We start from the raw sequence: 16,646 nt of genomic DNA on the forward strand, positions 1-16,646 counted from the left end.
ATTTACAGCTTGAATCAATCTGAAGAATCCAAGGAAACAAAGCAATCTAAGTCTGCATTCATGCCACTTCAGAACCAACAAAGCATGTTTCCAGGACGCTGACTTACCAATAGAACTTGGGATTTCCTTTGCAGAATCCTTCTCCGTGTGTTTTCCTTTGATTTTCTCCCCAAAACCTAAAGCAGAGATTTTTGCTGAGCTGCAGAACAAACGTCTGACTGCTTTAACCGCCGTTGATGGTTTGTTGGGTTTCCCTCTATAGCTGCTATGGTCTTGCTATGGTTGCTAGGTAACACTGTCTGATAATGATGACGTCAGAGTGGCCTCTAGAATGGACTTTTTTCTTGTATAACCAGGAGCTGTAACCTTTAGGGCACTAGGACCCAGAAAGAGGTCCAGGCAGTGACGGTGTTCAGTGACGGACTGCGCAGCCGCACTTCCTCCAAACGCCACTATTCATCAGCGCGTGGAGCGCCAGAGTCCAAACGGGCTTAATTAGATCAAACAAATGTGCCTCCATCCCTTATCTGTGGATGACGGGTTGTTGACTTTATGAAGTCCATCATAATCAGAATCCATCAGAATTTTTGATGGGTTTATAATCTTTATACGCCATCATTAAAATCTCAGACTCCGTCTCTCTGAAGTGTAGCTTTCTCTCGTTTTTCCACCACCCGTTTCCATGGTGACTCCAGAAATCGGCGATCCATTGAGAATGTCTTTATGTACATGACGTGCACGTGCATTAACCCAGGATTACCAAGTCCAGCGCTATTACACCAAATCATATCCGGTCTTTTGGAACCGACATACCCAGTGTAGGGCTGGGCGATATGGCCTAAAAAATAAATTCGATTTTTTAATTCGATTTCCGATTTTTTCCCGACCCCCCCCCCCCTACTTAAGGAAAGCAATAAGTACAAACGGCAGACAAGTTCAAGCAAATGTTGCTTTTATTTAAAACCCAAGACAAATGTAACCCCCATTTCTGGGATGAATAATAAATAAATGAACACACTCTTGGAATCAAAGTTAAGTATAAGATTTTTCTTCTTTTTCTTTTTGGACTTGTGTTTAAATAATTTTAACCTGTTTAATATAATTTTTGTCTTGTTTTTGTATAATTTCGTTATTCTAAACTTGTTTTCACTTATCCAAAATATAAAGGTTACTTCCTTACTTAAAGTCCCAGCTGTGTTTTCAGTCCCACTTTGTAGTCTAGACTAAAAGGAGACAAACATTCACCTTGACAGTAGCACCATTTTCTAAAGGATTAACAATGCAGCTCATATCTGGGCTCTAAGGTTTTAATTAAATTAAGAAACCCCGTCTTCTCCACGGAGAAGAGGATGAAGCAGCAGGAGTCACGGTCAACCCCCCCTCCCCCCTCGCGGCCGCCTCCTCCGAAAACAAAATCCTACGGCGGCCGCATCGCAAATGAATCTACCGGTACAATTAATAATTACAACGCAGTATTCTTTATTAACAAATAACAGTAACAACTAACTAACTAACTAACTATACAGGCGTTGTAGCATGAGTATATGTGTGTGTGTGTCAGGGCGCGTGCGTGTTTAAGAGGACTGAGCGCGTGCTACGCGAGCGCGTGTGAGAGCTTTTGACTTCGATGGGCTTTAGGCAGCGTGGGGGGGGGGTGTCTCTTCCTCCACGTCTGTGGCAGTAAACCCAGACCAGTTCCAAACAACAGATGATTTTATTCCATTCTTGGGAACAAACTTCCCACTCTCACCGGTGGCCATGCTGTCGCTAGCTGCTTCGTGTGTCGATTGTCGCCACGTGAAACTAACGCTACGGAAGCTCTGGGGAGCCAAAACTGCGCCACATAAAAACTCGATTTAGTTATTTTTGAAATCGCCCGTAACAAAAAATTCGAATTAATTCATTTGATCGATTTATCGCCCAGGCCTAACCCAGAGTAAGCAAGTTCAGGGGGATTTCAGCGAGAGTTCAGGGTTAAAGTCAGGCTAGTTTAAACAAGCTTCCTGGAATACCCCCCTGGTTATTTTGGTTTTAACCAATGAATGTGGTGTTTTTTATGAAAAGAGTTCTGGATCTTCCCTCAACGTTGGAGTCTGGTCCTGAATTTGGGTCATCCTGATATACCGTAACAAAGCCTCTTTTCTGCGCTGCAGAATCAGCTGATTCAAGGTGATTACGTAATCACGTCCCTACTGTGCAGTGCTGCATCTCAGTGTGAGGCTGCTTTCTCCACATAAGAATCCACTGGAATTGTGTCAACTCTTGAATAGTTTCTGGAATAAAAAGAATGTAAACAAGAAGATAAAGAGATAAAGCCCCTGTGTCAAAGCACACGTGTTTTTTCAGAACTTATGTCAGTAAGCTTTAGACTTTATTTTGGTTAGAAAACTTAAAATCCAACATTATTCTGCATTTCAGAGTAATACATCATTGCTCCCAAGTGCATTTTTACTACACTGCTGTATTTATAAAGATTACGAGTCAGCCATCTTAGACATTGCAAATAAAAAAGGAGAGAAAATGAACAGGACTACCAGCACTGTAAAACACAATGATCATATCATATCAATAGGCTGAAAGATCATATTTCACCTCAATAATAAAGTAATTACAGAAACATATAAGCAACCTTTCTCCTATTGGCTTCATCATGTGGTTAGCTTATTAAAAAAACGGAAAAACAATCTTTAACTCATCAGGATATCTCTTTAAACACAACTCTGTTTGAAAATCTTTAGAATACTCCTTCAGTGTCGATTTGTGCCAAGTTACTACTTCTGTATGTGTTCCAGAAGCACACTGATGTCCTCTCATCTCACCGTGTCGTCGCAGATGGAAAAAAACCTTGAGAAATAAGGAGTGATATTTCTGCCACCACGTTGCACACAAAACTTTCTAAGTTGCAAGAGAAAATATTAAATATTTGCTTTTTAATGATTTTTTATTCTGCTTTACCTTTTTTGCTTTAATTTTTTTTTTTTTTGCATTTGCAAAATGCATGTTTTTGCATGTGTTGTGTCAAATCTTGCTTTTGTCCTATCTTTGATTTTGCTGACGACTTTGACCGCGACTCAGCATGATATGACTGCCAGTGCCGAAAAAGTTTTCCTTTCTTTTTAAATCAATTTTCTAATTTTATCTTTGCTTTTGAAGAAAATTTTACGTTGATTATTTCTATGATGTATTGTGATTTGAATGCATTTTTCTGTTTTGTGAAGCACCTTGAATTACTTTGTGTACGAATTCTGCTATACAAATAAACTTGCCTTGCCTTGCCTAAAATTTAAGATGTATAAAAAAACATTTCAACCATAATGAAGACATTCAAGAATTAGCTCTAATGACTCAAAACAAACAACTCATTTCTATTTGCAGATACATCTAAAACAATTCATTTTATGAAAAGGTTGTACATATTTTGTCAGCAGTAAAACTCTTCGTCTAATATCATTACACAAAGATTCAAATGTATTGATCCATTACTTTTTTTTGCTTTTTATATAGAGAAAATGAAAACCTAAAACAAAACTAATAGAAAGTAAAAGTATCATATTATAACAATAAATTTGTAGAAAACTTCATTTCTACACATTAAATACTCCCTTGTGCCTCCCTCTAATTAAATTACCTCATCAATAAGGTATGGAGGCCATCAGATTTTTCCCTCCTGTAAAATAAAGTCTTTGACTGTGGTGCAGAGGTTGAGGCGTCGACCTCTTATCAGAAAAGTTTAGAATTTAGAATTTACAGTAAATCCTTTATTACATCGTTTGTAAAGAGAAAGTCTTGTGAGTTCTCATGTGTGTCTGAAGACTAGATCTGCAACTAAAACTTGAATCACATTCTTGACAAGAAAAAGGCTTTTCTCCTGTGTGAGTTCTCATGTGTGTTTTGAGATGATATATTCGACTAAAACTTTTTTTACATTCTTTACAAGAAAAAGGCTTTTCTCCTGTGTGAGTTCTCATGTGTGTTTTGAGAGTAGATATTTGATTAAAACTTTTTTTACATTCTTTACAAGAAAAAGGCTTTTCTCCTGTGTGAGTTCTCATGTGTCTTTTGAGATTAGCCATTTGATTAAAACTTTTTTTACATTCTTTACAAGAAAAAGGCTTTTCTCCTGTGTGAGTTCTCATGTGTGTTTTGAGAGTAGCTATTTGCTGAAAACTTTTTTTACATTCTTTACAAAAAAAAGGCTTTTCTCCTGTGTGAGTTCTCATGTGTGTTTTGAGATGATATATTCGACTAAAACTTTTTTTACATTCTTTACAAGAAAAAGGCTTTTCTCCTGTGTGAGTTCTCATGTGTGTTTTGAGAGTAGATATTTGATTAAAACTTTTTTTACATTCTTTACAAAAAAAAGGCTTTTCTCCTGTGTGAGTCATCATGTGTCTTTTGAGACTAGCCCCATGACGAAAACTTGTATCACATTCTTTACAAGAAAAAGGCATTTCTCCTGTATGAGTTCTCATGTGTGTTTTGAGACTAGATCTGTGACTAAAACTTTTCTCACATTCTTTACAAGAAAATCTCTCATCTTCTGCATGGATTCTTGCGTGAATTCTGAACAGAGATATGTTACAAAAGCTTTTACCACATTCTTTACAGATATAACATCTTTCATCAGACCCAGTTTCCATATGGTCAGATGGGTTAGTAATTATTCCTGAGTTTTTACCAGACTTGATAGAGGAAAGTTTCTCTTCTTTTTGAGATTTTTTGTATGTCTTACCAAGATTTGTCTTCTTGGAATTTTTTCTAACATCAGAGTCACACTGACCTGCTGACATGTGAGAGCTGTCCACACTTTGGACATGACTTCTGTCTCTTTTCTTCCTCTGATCTCTGTTCTGTGGGTCTGTCTCTTCATCTGTAGTTGATGTTGATTCTTCATGTTGGTTTCCTTCTTCATCCTGACTATCAGTTACATTAAAGCTCTGCTGATTGTTTAGATCTGCTTCACTGTTCTCATTTTCCTCATAAGTAGGAATCTCCATCAAGGTATCAGTCTCCTGCTTCAGATCAAGCTGATCTTCATCCTGAATGATGCAGATTTCCCCTAATTCCTCTTTAATCTGTGGAGGTTCCGGTTCTTGCTGTTCCACTCTGAAGTTCCTCTGCTGGATGCAGAGATCTTCCTCTTCAGTCATCAAACGCTGGGGGAGGCCTGCAGAAACACAAGTAGAGGCCTTTTTTATTTGTTATAGTGACTGTATGCTAGGGGTGTAACGGTACACGTAGTTGGACCGAACCGTTTCGGTACAGCACTTTCGGTTCGGTTCACGTTCGTACCGTTTTGGTTTTTCGGTTTGTTTATTTTTTCCCTGCAAATGTATTAACTTTGCGTTGAGGCGGAACTACTGTTACTCGCGGTATTCCGCCGAGACTCTCACCGGTTTCTGCAATTGCGTGCCTGTAGGAAGGGGGGGGTGGGGGCAGAACGTGTCGCGCGCAGCGTAAAGGCCTGTTCACACCGGGACGAATTTCGCCGGCGATTTTCGCCGACGTTTAACGCCTCGTGACTAAACAAAGGGCACCAACGAGAGTGTGCACACCGACGCGAAAAAACGCCACGCGTTAAAGCGTCAAAAAAAAAAACGCCTCGGGTTCGTTTTTTTTTTTCGACGCGTCGCGTCGAAATCTACTCGACCAATGAGAATGGCGCTTTTGCACACGTGTCTGGAGCTTCTGAAGTTACAGTAAAACACAACTTGGGGGCGCTCAAAAACAAAACTGCCTTGCTGAGCACACATACCAGCGAAGAAGATAGACGTCAAGTAGCGTCTACACTGCCGCGAAGAAATAATGACGGACATTCTAAAACATCCCCGAACCAAGCACCAGTTGGAGCTACTGGTGCTTGAAATATTCACGTTTTCTTTGTTTGATTCTGACAAGCGGGTAAATACTTGCTCTCTTCTTCTGAGTGAAAAGCGACTTTAAGAAGCGTAAAGTTGCGCAGCGCCACCTTGTGTACAGGAGTATTTCTGTTTACATTAAGCGCCATCTAATGTCAGGGAATGAAATTGCATGTTCACTCCACTCATCGTCAGCGAAAATCGCCTGGGTGTGAACACAAAAAACGTGGCGAAAAACGCTGGCGAATAACGCCTGGCGAATATTCGTCCCGGTGTGTACGGGCCTTAAGACTGTGTGTGAGCGCCCGTTCAGTTTGTGTAGCTCAGTTATGGAGAACAGCAATAAGTCCACACGGGGAGGTGAACCCTGAAGGAAAATCCGCCTTCCATGGTCAGAAACATCTTTGCACTTCAGCTTCAACAGCTATCAGGTGATGGAGGTGACAGTGCGCATGTCCACAGGATCAGCATGGGTAATGCTTAGCCTACGCTCTCCTGTGGGGAATGCTGTTGTGTTGACATCGTTACACAAAGATAGTGTATGCCACAGAATAGATCTGTTAATGCTCTTAAAACGGCATGACCCGATTGGAACAATTGGGTATACAAGAAAATAAAGGTGCAAGTAAATTTTTCAGGCCAGTGTTAATTATCCAAATTTTTTTGTTCCTGGCAGCTAATAGTTGTTTCTTATTTTATTAAGCAGATCACCTACAAAGGTCAATTTTATTTATTGTTATATAAAACCAATAAATACATTTTGCAAGTAATTATTTTCTGGCTTTTTGTACATAAAAAATTCAGAAAATAGATAGATTAAAGCTTTATTAATCTCCCAAGGGAGAAATTGAGGTGTCTGACAGCAAAACACAAACAATAAATATCAATAACTTACTAGCTCATAAAATAGCAGTTCATATCAGGCAGATTTGTTAAACAGCCGTACTGAACCAAAACGTATCGAACCGAGCGCCAATAAACTCTGAACCGAACCGAAATTAGATTTTAGCGTATCGTTACACCCCTACTGTATGTATTGTAAAACTATGATTAGCAACAAGATATTAAGAAAAAATGTTTCACAGCAAGAATGGTAATTCTGTCTATTTAGAATGACTGAGTAACAGCTGCCTATTTTTCTATAGAGGTCTATTGGAGTTTGGTGACAGCAGCTATTTGGAACAGGAAGTAGCTGCTGTCGTACATCAAACAAGTAATGTATGTTGTGCAAAATTTTAAAGTTTTATTGAAAGGAATTGGCAGCATTTATATAGGTGGGCAGTAACAGCACTGAGTGAATGGACCCGTGATGACCCCACTGGGGGAGAAAGGTCATTGTGAGAAGAAATTATCATTTTCTTTCCAAGTCTAAAAATCCAAAGAGACTATCGGTACAATAAACGCCTGGAAGAGCAATTCTCGGTCAACAATGTCACCTCTGTTTGGAGAGGGCTTAGGCAACTCACCAACTAGCCCAGAGCCCAACATGCTGCTGACGACCTTCAACTGGCTGAGAGGCTTAACACCTTTCATGCCAGATTTGAAGTCCCACCCCCTCCCCTCTCACTGAACAGGTTTCCTCAGCAACTTTGGAGCCACATTCCTCCCCAACTATCACTGAGGACAGTATGGCTACGTTCACACTGCAGGCTGAAATGACCCAATTCCAATTTTTTTGCCCCTTTGCGACCCAATTCCGATCTTTTCATGACAGTCTGAACGACACAGATCCGATCTTTTCAAATGGGACCCGGGCCACTTGGGTATGCTGTCCTGATTCCAATCAATTGCGACCGCAGTCTGACCGGCCAGGCCACCTAATTCCGAATCGTATGTAATCGACACACAACAAACGTCATCATTCTGCGTTGAAGTAGGCGGGAACAAGAACATAAACATCAACCATGGTAGACGATGCTGCTGAGATCAGTCAGTGGAAGGGAAGCGAGGTCACCGATTGGATTAATATTTGGGGTGATCGCTCTTTTCAGGCCAAACTCCAGGGCTCTCATCGCAACCGGGCGGTTTTTGAAAAATTTCCAGCGAAATGGCCGAGTTGGTGTTGAACCTTCCCTGCCATGACTTTTTTTCCTCTTTCTGATCGTGGTCAGAAGCGCGGGGGAGGCCGGCTTCTCCAGGGCTGAAGGCGGATCCTCCTCCGGGGTTCACTTCCCCGTTCAGACTCTCACATTCTCCAAAGCGGGCTAATAAAGAGTCAAAAGCATTTATTCATGGGGAAACCTTCTTTTATTACCGTTCTCCTTCCTCCAAAACACAACACAAATGCGCCCCCACACTGCCCCCCTTATTCCCACCTCGCTGCACGCGCTCCTTTTCTCCTCTCTCGTCTTACACATAATACACAGACACACGTGCGCACGGCCCGGCTCCAATGCCTTCTTAAAATGAGAAGATTGTAATTGTGCTGCTCCTTTATGAAAATAAATGTAATAATGCAAAAGAGCTCCGCTGTTGACAACACTGCTATTGAAAAAAACTGCTGTTGACATCTACGTTAGCAACTTCCGCAAACAACGAGTGACGTCGTTCACCGTTGAGTATTCTTCTGCGCATGCGGGTCTCGTTTGGGTCTTGTCACAGTCACACTGGAGATCACAGAAATTCGGATTTACTAGGAAATGTGAACGGTCTTGCAAAAAAATCCGAATTGAGCATTAAGCCCTGCAGTGTGAACGTAGCCTATGACTCCCCCGGACCACCTCTTCCCCACCACTGTCCTCTCAGTGACAGAAGAGGAGGTGCTCAAGCTTTTCCGGAAGCAAAACTTACGGAAGGCTCCTGGCCCGGATGGCATCTCCCCTGCTACCTTGAAACACTGTGCAGGCGAACTGGCAGCAGTTTTCACAGACATCGTCAACACCTCCCTGGAGTCCTGCCACGTCCTGGCCTGCTTCAAACTGTCCACCATCGTCCCTGTCCCCAAGAAGCCCTGCATAACTGGCCTCAATGACTACAGACCTGTGGTAATTACGTCTGTAGTCATCAAGTCATTCGAGCGTCTGGTCCTCCCCCACCTCAAATCCTTCACCTCCCCCCTCCTGGACCCACTGCAGTTCGCCTACAGAGCCAACAGGTCTGTTGACGACGCTATCAACCTGGCCCTCCACTTCATCCTGCAGCACCTGGACTCCCCGGGAACCTATGCTAGGATCCTGTTCGTGGACTTCAGCTCTGCGTTCAACACCATCCTCCCCTCTCTGCTCCAGGAAAAGCTCCTCCAGCTCAACGTGCCTGACTCCACCTACAGGTGGAGCACTGACTTCCTAACGGAGCGGAGGCAGTGTGTGCGGCCGGAGAAGGATGTCTCCCCCACCCAATTCATCAGCATAGGAACTCCACAGGGCTGTGTACTTTCCCCTCTGCTCTTCTTCCTGTATACCAACTGCTGCACCTCCAGCCATGACTCTGTTAAACTGATCAAGTTTGCAGATGACACCACCCTCATCGGACTCATCTTTAATGATGATGAGTCTGCCTACAGGAGGGAGTTGGACCGGCTGGTGTCGTCGTGCAGCATCAACAACCTGGAGCTGAACACTCAGAAGACAGTGGAGATGATAGTGGACTTCAGGAAAGTCACAGCCCCCTCATCCCCTCTCACCCTGACAGACTCTACCATCACCCTAGTGAACTCTGTCCGTTTCCTCGGTTCCACCATCACTCAGGACCTTAAGTGGGAGCCTTCCATCAGCTCTCTGCTCAAAAAGGCCCAGCAGAGGATGTACTTCCTGCGGCAGTTGAAGAAGTCCCGGCTGCCGGCCCAGATGATGGTGCAGTTCTACACGGCCATCATTGAGTCCATCCTCACCTCCTCCATCACTGTGTGGTACGCTGGAGCCACAGCCAGGGACATAAGCAGACTGCAGCGTATTGCAGAGAAAGTGATCGGCTGCAGCCTCCCATCTGTCCAGGAACTATATGTCTCCAGAACCCAGGGACGTGTAGGCCGGATAGCTGCCGACCCTTCCCACCCTGGACATGACCTACTGGAACTCCTCCCTTCAGGCAGGAGGCTAAGGTCCATCAGGACCAGAACCTCAAGACACAAGAACAGTTTCTTTCCCTCTGCAGTCAGACTCTTCAACACCCTTTAACTTCTCCCCCCCTTAAACTTCACTTCAATGTCCAGTCAGTCACCAGCCCACTACCTGCACCTTGATCATCCTCAGTTTGCACTGCTTTTGGCACTGTTTGCACTACTTACTCTATTTATTTATTGTTCTGACCATTGTGTAATTTTTTTTTACATTTTTGTTGCTTACTGTTTTTCTGTTTTATTTTGCACACTTGCACCGAAGCAAATTCCTATTCTGGGAAACTTCACCGAATATGGCAATAAACACTTCTTGATTCTTGATTCTTGAATTAATCACACAAAAAAATCATCTCATGACAGCTGTAATAAAACTGTCATAATACTTTTTTTACATTTTGACAGCCACATTTTATAAATGATTGTCTTAACAGCCAGAAAAACAGAAATAAAAAGTATTTTGTTAAACAGTGAAGTGGAACTTTGTGGCTCTTGTTGGGTTTTGGTCTGGAAGAAACTGGATCAAATGGTTCTTTTAGTGTTAAAGGTTCCAGACTCTTGATCTTCACTGAAGCTATGAGTATGAAATGTCATTCCACAGACAAACCATCAACAAAATTATCCTGATGCTGCTGAGGTTCTTATGGAAGTGAAGCAAATCTCAGCAGAGAGGAAGTTTTTCTAAACTGAAATCACTGACATTAAACAGTCTGAACATTCATGGAGCTGAACTGGACACAGAAAAACCTCCCTGTTGTGTTTCCACCCACCAATGAGGAGCAGTTTGATGAAGATGAAGCTGCACTGGAGGAAGAATCAGTCCAGAAAAGATGGAGAACAATTCTGACACTAAGCAGTTTTTCACTGATGTGTTCAGGTTTGAATCTTTTCAGTCTGCAGATCCATGAGCAGGACCCTGTCTTTGGGTTTTAGCTTGAAATGTAGTTTTGGAAATAGAATCTCTCTGAATGTCTGGAATTGGAGACATGGAGACATCAAAGAGGTTTAGATGGGATTTTGGGTTTGACAGAAAAATCTGCTGAAAAGAACTGAACTACAAACTTAGAACCACAGACGACAAAACAGATTGTACTTTTTTATCTGCTAACAATTTTCTCTTTGATCTGTTAAGGTTTCCTGTTTGTCGTCAGCTGGAGGGACTAACTAAGATCATATGATTTGAAGAATGTTGTCGGCTGCACTGACCAACAATGTCTTCTGTCTTTTCAACTGGAAGGGACAGAAGAGACTCTTCCAGGACACGCTGTTGATGGACTGCATGTTTGGAGAGCTTGAAGCTCAAGATAGAACCGTTGTTGAAGTGAACATACCGATAGTGTGGAGATGAAGATCAGAGTCACACTGACCTGCTGACATGTGAGAGCTGTCCACACTTTGGACATGACTTCTGTCCCTCCTCTTCCTCTGATCTCTGTTATGTGGGTCTGTCTCTTCATCTGTAGTTGATGTTGATTCTTCATGTTGGTTTCCTTCTTCATCCTGACTATCAGTTACATTAAAGCTCTGCAGTTCCTCTTTAATCTGGTGGTTCTGGTTCCTCCTGTTCCACTCTGAAATTCCTCTGCTGGTTGCAGAGATCTTCCTCTTCAGTCATCCAATGCTGGGGGAGAACTGCAGGAACACAAACACAACAAGGAACCTTTTATATGTTTCCTTTTGGGTTTTTTCAAGCATCAATAAACTATGTGAACATTGGAGAAAATGCCTGAGGAGTCTGGAGGACCAGAAGAGACTAATGGAAATAAATATATATGCAGAGGTGGGTAGTGACAAGTTACATTAACTTAAGTAACTTTTTGGTGAATTGTACTTGTGAGAGTAAGACAAGGCAATTTATTTGTAGCACAATTAGTACACAAAGTAAAACAGGAAAATGATTGGTTTATCCCCCGGGGGGTAAGTTAGTGTAGAACCACCACTGAGTGACAGACGGGTCCCCAAAAAGAAAAGCATGAAGCTCAAAGGGCTTCTCTGTTTCTTTGATGAAGGTCACATACCTATGTGGTGGAGCTGCAGCTGTGGTTTCCAGATGACATCCAGCAGTCTGCGCTGACGACAGAGCTCCTGCTCGTACTGGACGATGGTTCCTTCACAGAGTCTGCAGATTTCTTCAGCAGCAGCAGCTAGTCGCTCGCTGATCAACTCTCTCAGAGACTGAAGGGAAGACATGGTTCCTGCTCCGATCTTCAGCTCCAACTCCCACAAACACCGCCGTCCTCTTCACTGCAGCTCCGATCGATCATCTGCTAGTCTCACAATCACAGCAATCCACGTTGCCTTTTGTTGCCGTCTCGTCCGGCCTTCACAGATTCTGATGGTTCAGGACGTCCAAAAATGAAATGAGCAGAAATGAAAAGACACACAAGAGTCTGCATAGATTGTCCAACCTTTTCCAAAAGGGGAGAGGTGGAGAAACACGACCTGTTAGGCTCTGTGGCTGTCCTCTCTCTGTCCTCAAGGCTAAAATGATTTTTATCATTCAGTAAGGGAAGATGAAAACATACTAGATAAAACTGTTCATAGGTGAGTTATAGTTTCTAAAATGAAACTAGGCCAGACTTAGCGGAAATGCACCAGACAAATGCGACTACTGAGCTTCAGTTGTGAGCCTAAGACATTGTATTTCTATATTTAATTTTATTTTTTTATTCATTTATTTATTTGTGTATTTCTTTATTTGCTTTCTGTCTAGCCTCTACCAGCTGCAATTCAATTAACTGTTTATTGACTTCTTCCTATTTATTGTCTTTTTGACATTAAACATTTAATCCATAATTGTTTCTCTCTTTCAGGTGCATTTGTTATAGTTTGGGTCTGTTAGTGTGAATTTGTTGGTTTGAATCATATCATCATACCAACTCCTAGTCTGAGGAAACATTAGTTGTTTAGTTAACACTGTGCAGACACCGTATCCTCAGTTTCTATTGAATGACACCAGCATGCACAGACATCTAAGTGGCTTTCTTTCCTGATTTCAAAAGCTACGTCAAGCCACTGGAAATAGAAGTCTGTCTCAGGCAAGGACTGGGTAACGCCTCTAAACCATTTGCAGCTAATTCCAGACAAAGCGCTCTGACTGCATCTCCCTGGGAAACTCAAGGCTGCAGACCTGCAGCTGTGAGGAGAGGCTGGATCTCTAGGATGTGGGTCCAAACAGTATCACTGATTAGAATTTATCTAAAGCACCGTCAGTGGACAGAATGAATGTAAGCATTGTCTGTCCAAACCTCAAAATCTTCTTCCCTTTTTTATTTTATTTATTTATATTAAGTCTTATTATATCTATTTGTGTGTCTGGAAAAGCTGGATTGAACTAACAGCATTTCTATGCAGTTTGATTCCAGAAAAAGTTTACTAACAAACATCCATCTACAGAAATGACATCACCTGTTGTTTTATTAAAGATTTAGGAACCCCTAAAACTGCAACCTTCTGTTCATCCAAAATAGTTTTTTTTATATTAAGTATGTATGTGTGTGCTGTACGTCCATCATCCTGTTGGATAAGCAGTTCCCAGACCAACCTGCTTTGTCACAGTGTATCTTAGTTGCATCTTAGGTTTCCGGTTCCGGGTTACACAGCAGGACGCGTGGCGTGCCTCTCTGCCAATACAACTATCTTCAAATTACTTAAAAAGTTGATTTTCTCCAAAAAACAGAGCTGACCATGCCCCCGAAGAAACCCCAGGAATACGAGACCTAAAACAGACTCTTGATGATATTCAAGCCACACTGAAATCCTTTATGGACCAATGATGGAAGAGTTCCGAAGATTTCGGGCTCAAAACGAGCATCTAAGAAAACCGGGTCGAGATTCTGGAGAAAAGACTGGACGATGTGGATCAGCAGGTAAGGATGAATAATGTCATTCTCACTGGAGTACAGATCAAACCTCGAACAAAGCTGACAGCAGGAGCTAAAACAAATGATTAATCACTTATTGAAAATTGTTAAATTGATTGACTTTTAATGATATTACTTCACTTTCTCCAAAACTTGATAAATTGATTCAAAATCTTTCCTAATGTAGCATAATTTTGCACATGTTTTTAACTTTTGATACTTGATGAATTTTTGCTATGAAAATTCCTGAAACAGTGTTGTCTGCTTTACTGATATAGTATTATGTTATATTCATATGAATGACTTTTATAAGTAACATAATCTGCATATATTTCAGATGACTGATCTGCATTTGCCATGTTGATTTCTAAAATAGTTATTTTTGCATAATAATTAAGTTATTCATCTTTGTCATGTGCTTTATCGATATCTTATGATTTTTAATTCTGTCTGATAAAAACTGGGAACCGGATATTGATAAATCATGTAATAAAATGGTTATAGTATAACGGGGTGGGATTATATAAGTTCGCTTCCTTCCACTCCCTTTCAAGCAATATTTATTAAAATGTCTAATTATCCTAAGTTTGATTAGTTACTGTATGAATGTATAACTGATGTTTATATTGCTGTTGTGTATTATTTCTACTTAATTGCTTGAAATAAACCATTTCAAATCAAATCAAATCAAAAAATCAAATCATCTCATCTTCCTGTTTGTTCTGACCCCCCCCAGAGGGAAGACGTTGTCTTTCTTCACTGCTCTGTCCTGTCAGACGTCATCAGATCCTCCTTGCTGTGTTTCATTTGCTTCTGCATACGCTGGTTCCCCAATGACCTCTGACCTCCTGCTGTCCCCAGAGCCCCTGCTGCTCTTTATCTCCCTTTAGCCATGTCACCGACACAACTCCAACTAAACACACACAACTCCAACTAAACACAAACACAATTCACACACACAACTACAAATGGTTTGTTAAAATGCAGACAAAGCAAAGAATTATACAGTCCATAACTTTTAACACAATCAAAACCTTTACATAAAAGCACAAAGTACACAACAAAGTGTAGAAAGTGAGTTTTACTGCCATAAACTTCTGGAATTCCTGGATGAGAAACAGACGTGCAGAACACAACGCAGCTACACAAACTGTGAGACGTGATGAGCTGCAGCCCTCAAAGTTAGGATTATGATGGGAGAGGATCCACTATTTATTGTTTTTTTGTTTGTTTTGTTTTTTTAAATGTATTAGTATACTTTTCCTGAATGTTTGTCTTATTTCATAAATAATTTTATTTCTTTTTTTTTCTTTTATTAAAAAGATCATGAAGGAATTAAACTTTATTCATGTAGAGGTTTCCATCTCCTTGAAGGTGCCAAAGGACTTCACAATCAAAACATGATCTAAAATGGGAACAAAGGTTTTAAACCAAAGACTCTAGAATATTCTCTTTTAGAACATAATTTTCAATCCAAATGTTTTCATCTACATTCAATGTTATATCATTCTCACACATCTCACACATCTGCTCCTGGTCCGGCCCTTCTATCCAATTATAGAACCTAATGCCCCCCCCCCTCCCCCAGTTAAAATTATTGCCCAGTGAGTATGTAGTTCTATTTTATTATTATATTATTATTATTATATTATATATATATTTAGTATGTAAGTAGCATTAACCCTCATGTCCCCCCCCCCATTTTTTTCTGTCTTTCTGTCACACACACACACACACACACACACACACACACACACACACACACACACACACACACACACACACACACACACACACACACCTGCACCTTTCTCTCTGTGTTAAACCTCAATCCTCATTTACAGAATAATATTACAAATATTTCTATTCTGATTTAGAATTCCTCAACAACATTGGACAACAACAACCATTTTGTCCTTGGGGGGTCCTCACCTCCCCGGGACAACAAACCCAGTGAACCAGCCTCCCGTCAGAGAACTGTTGGAGTTTCCAAACTCTAGGACACTTCATCAATTTTTCTTTTTTTCTCTTATTCTGTAAACCTTATTGTCACTTTTCTTAAATACTCTAATTTTCCCAAATGTACAATTCTACAATTTACTGAGTTACTCACTTTGTGGACATCAGACTCTTGATTTGGCTACGCCCAATGCAGAATTTGATTGACAGGTTTCTGCTTACCTTTGTAGGATGCACCCGTGTCGTCAGTCCACTCGTGAGAAACTCTTCATCCAGGCCAAATTCCTCAGGAAAAACCGTCCTCAACCCCCCGTCTGTGCCTCCAAATTGTTGGCCTCCCGTCCGGCCTTCACAGATTCAGATGGTTCAGGACGTCCAAAAATGAAATGTGCAGAAATGAAAAGACACACAAGAGTCTGCATGAATTTTCAAACCTTTTCCAAAAGGGGAGAGGTGGAGAAACACGACCTGTTAGGCTCTGTGGCTGTCCTCTCTCTCTGTCCTCAAGGCTAAAAGGCTTTTTTATTATTCAGTAAGGGAAGATTGCATTGCAGGTGTTGTGGCTCCATAAACACTCCAGTACAGAAAGAAAACAGAGACCAAAGTCAAAAACAGGCCTACTGGTGACCTTGGTACCTATTCAAGCAGATTTTTGCAATACAATATACATGCATATATAGAATCCATTAAATGCAGAATACCAAGAACAGAGAAAATATAACAGAACCTCTGTTCACCTCCACAAAATCAATGTATTTATTTTAAAAAGCACAAAAGCACGTCTCTGTTTCTGTGGTGGGGGTCAGGTGCATGGGGGGGGGGGGTGTTGCTCCTGGATCTTTGTCAGACTGGGGGGCTCTTGGATGCCTGGATCGATCGGGTTGCTCCTATGTCTGCCCCCAGCTCTGGGGT

The 16,646-nt window shown here is 41.4% G+C and overlaps 1 long non-coding RNA gene across 1 annotated transcript; it reads right to left on the reverse strand.

The window, feature by feature from the left end:
- Positions 1–974: 974 nt before the first annotated feature.
- LOC144988357 (uncharacterized) lies at positions 975–16,271 on the reverse strand. Its single transcript, XR_013652236.1, has 4 exons — positions 15,957–16,271; positions 11,931–12,233; positions 11,280–11,544; positions 975–5,167 (listed from the first exon to the last, which is right to left on the reverse strand). It is a non-coding gene; the product is annotated as an uncharacterized LOC144988357 (long non-coding RNA).
- Between the last annotated feature and the right edge of the window lie 375 nt (positions 16,272–16,646).

Source organism: Oryzias latipes, chromosome 2 (genome assembly GCF_053564925.1).
Source record: "Oryzias latipes strain Hd-rR chromosome 2, Olatipes_Hd-rR_3.1".
In the NCBI taxonomy this organism is placed as follows: domain Eukaryota; kingdom Metazoa; phylum Chordata; class Actinopteri; order Beloniformes; family Adrianichthyidae; genus Oryzias; species Oryzias latipes.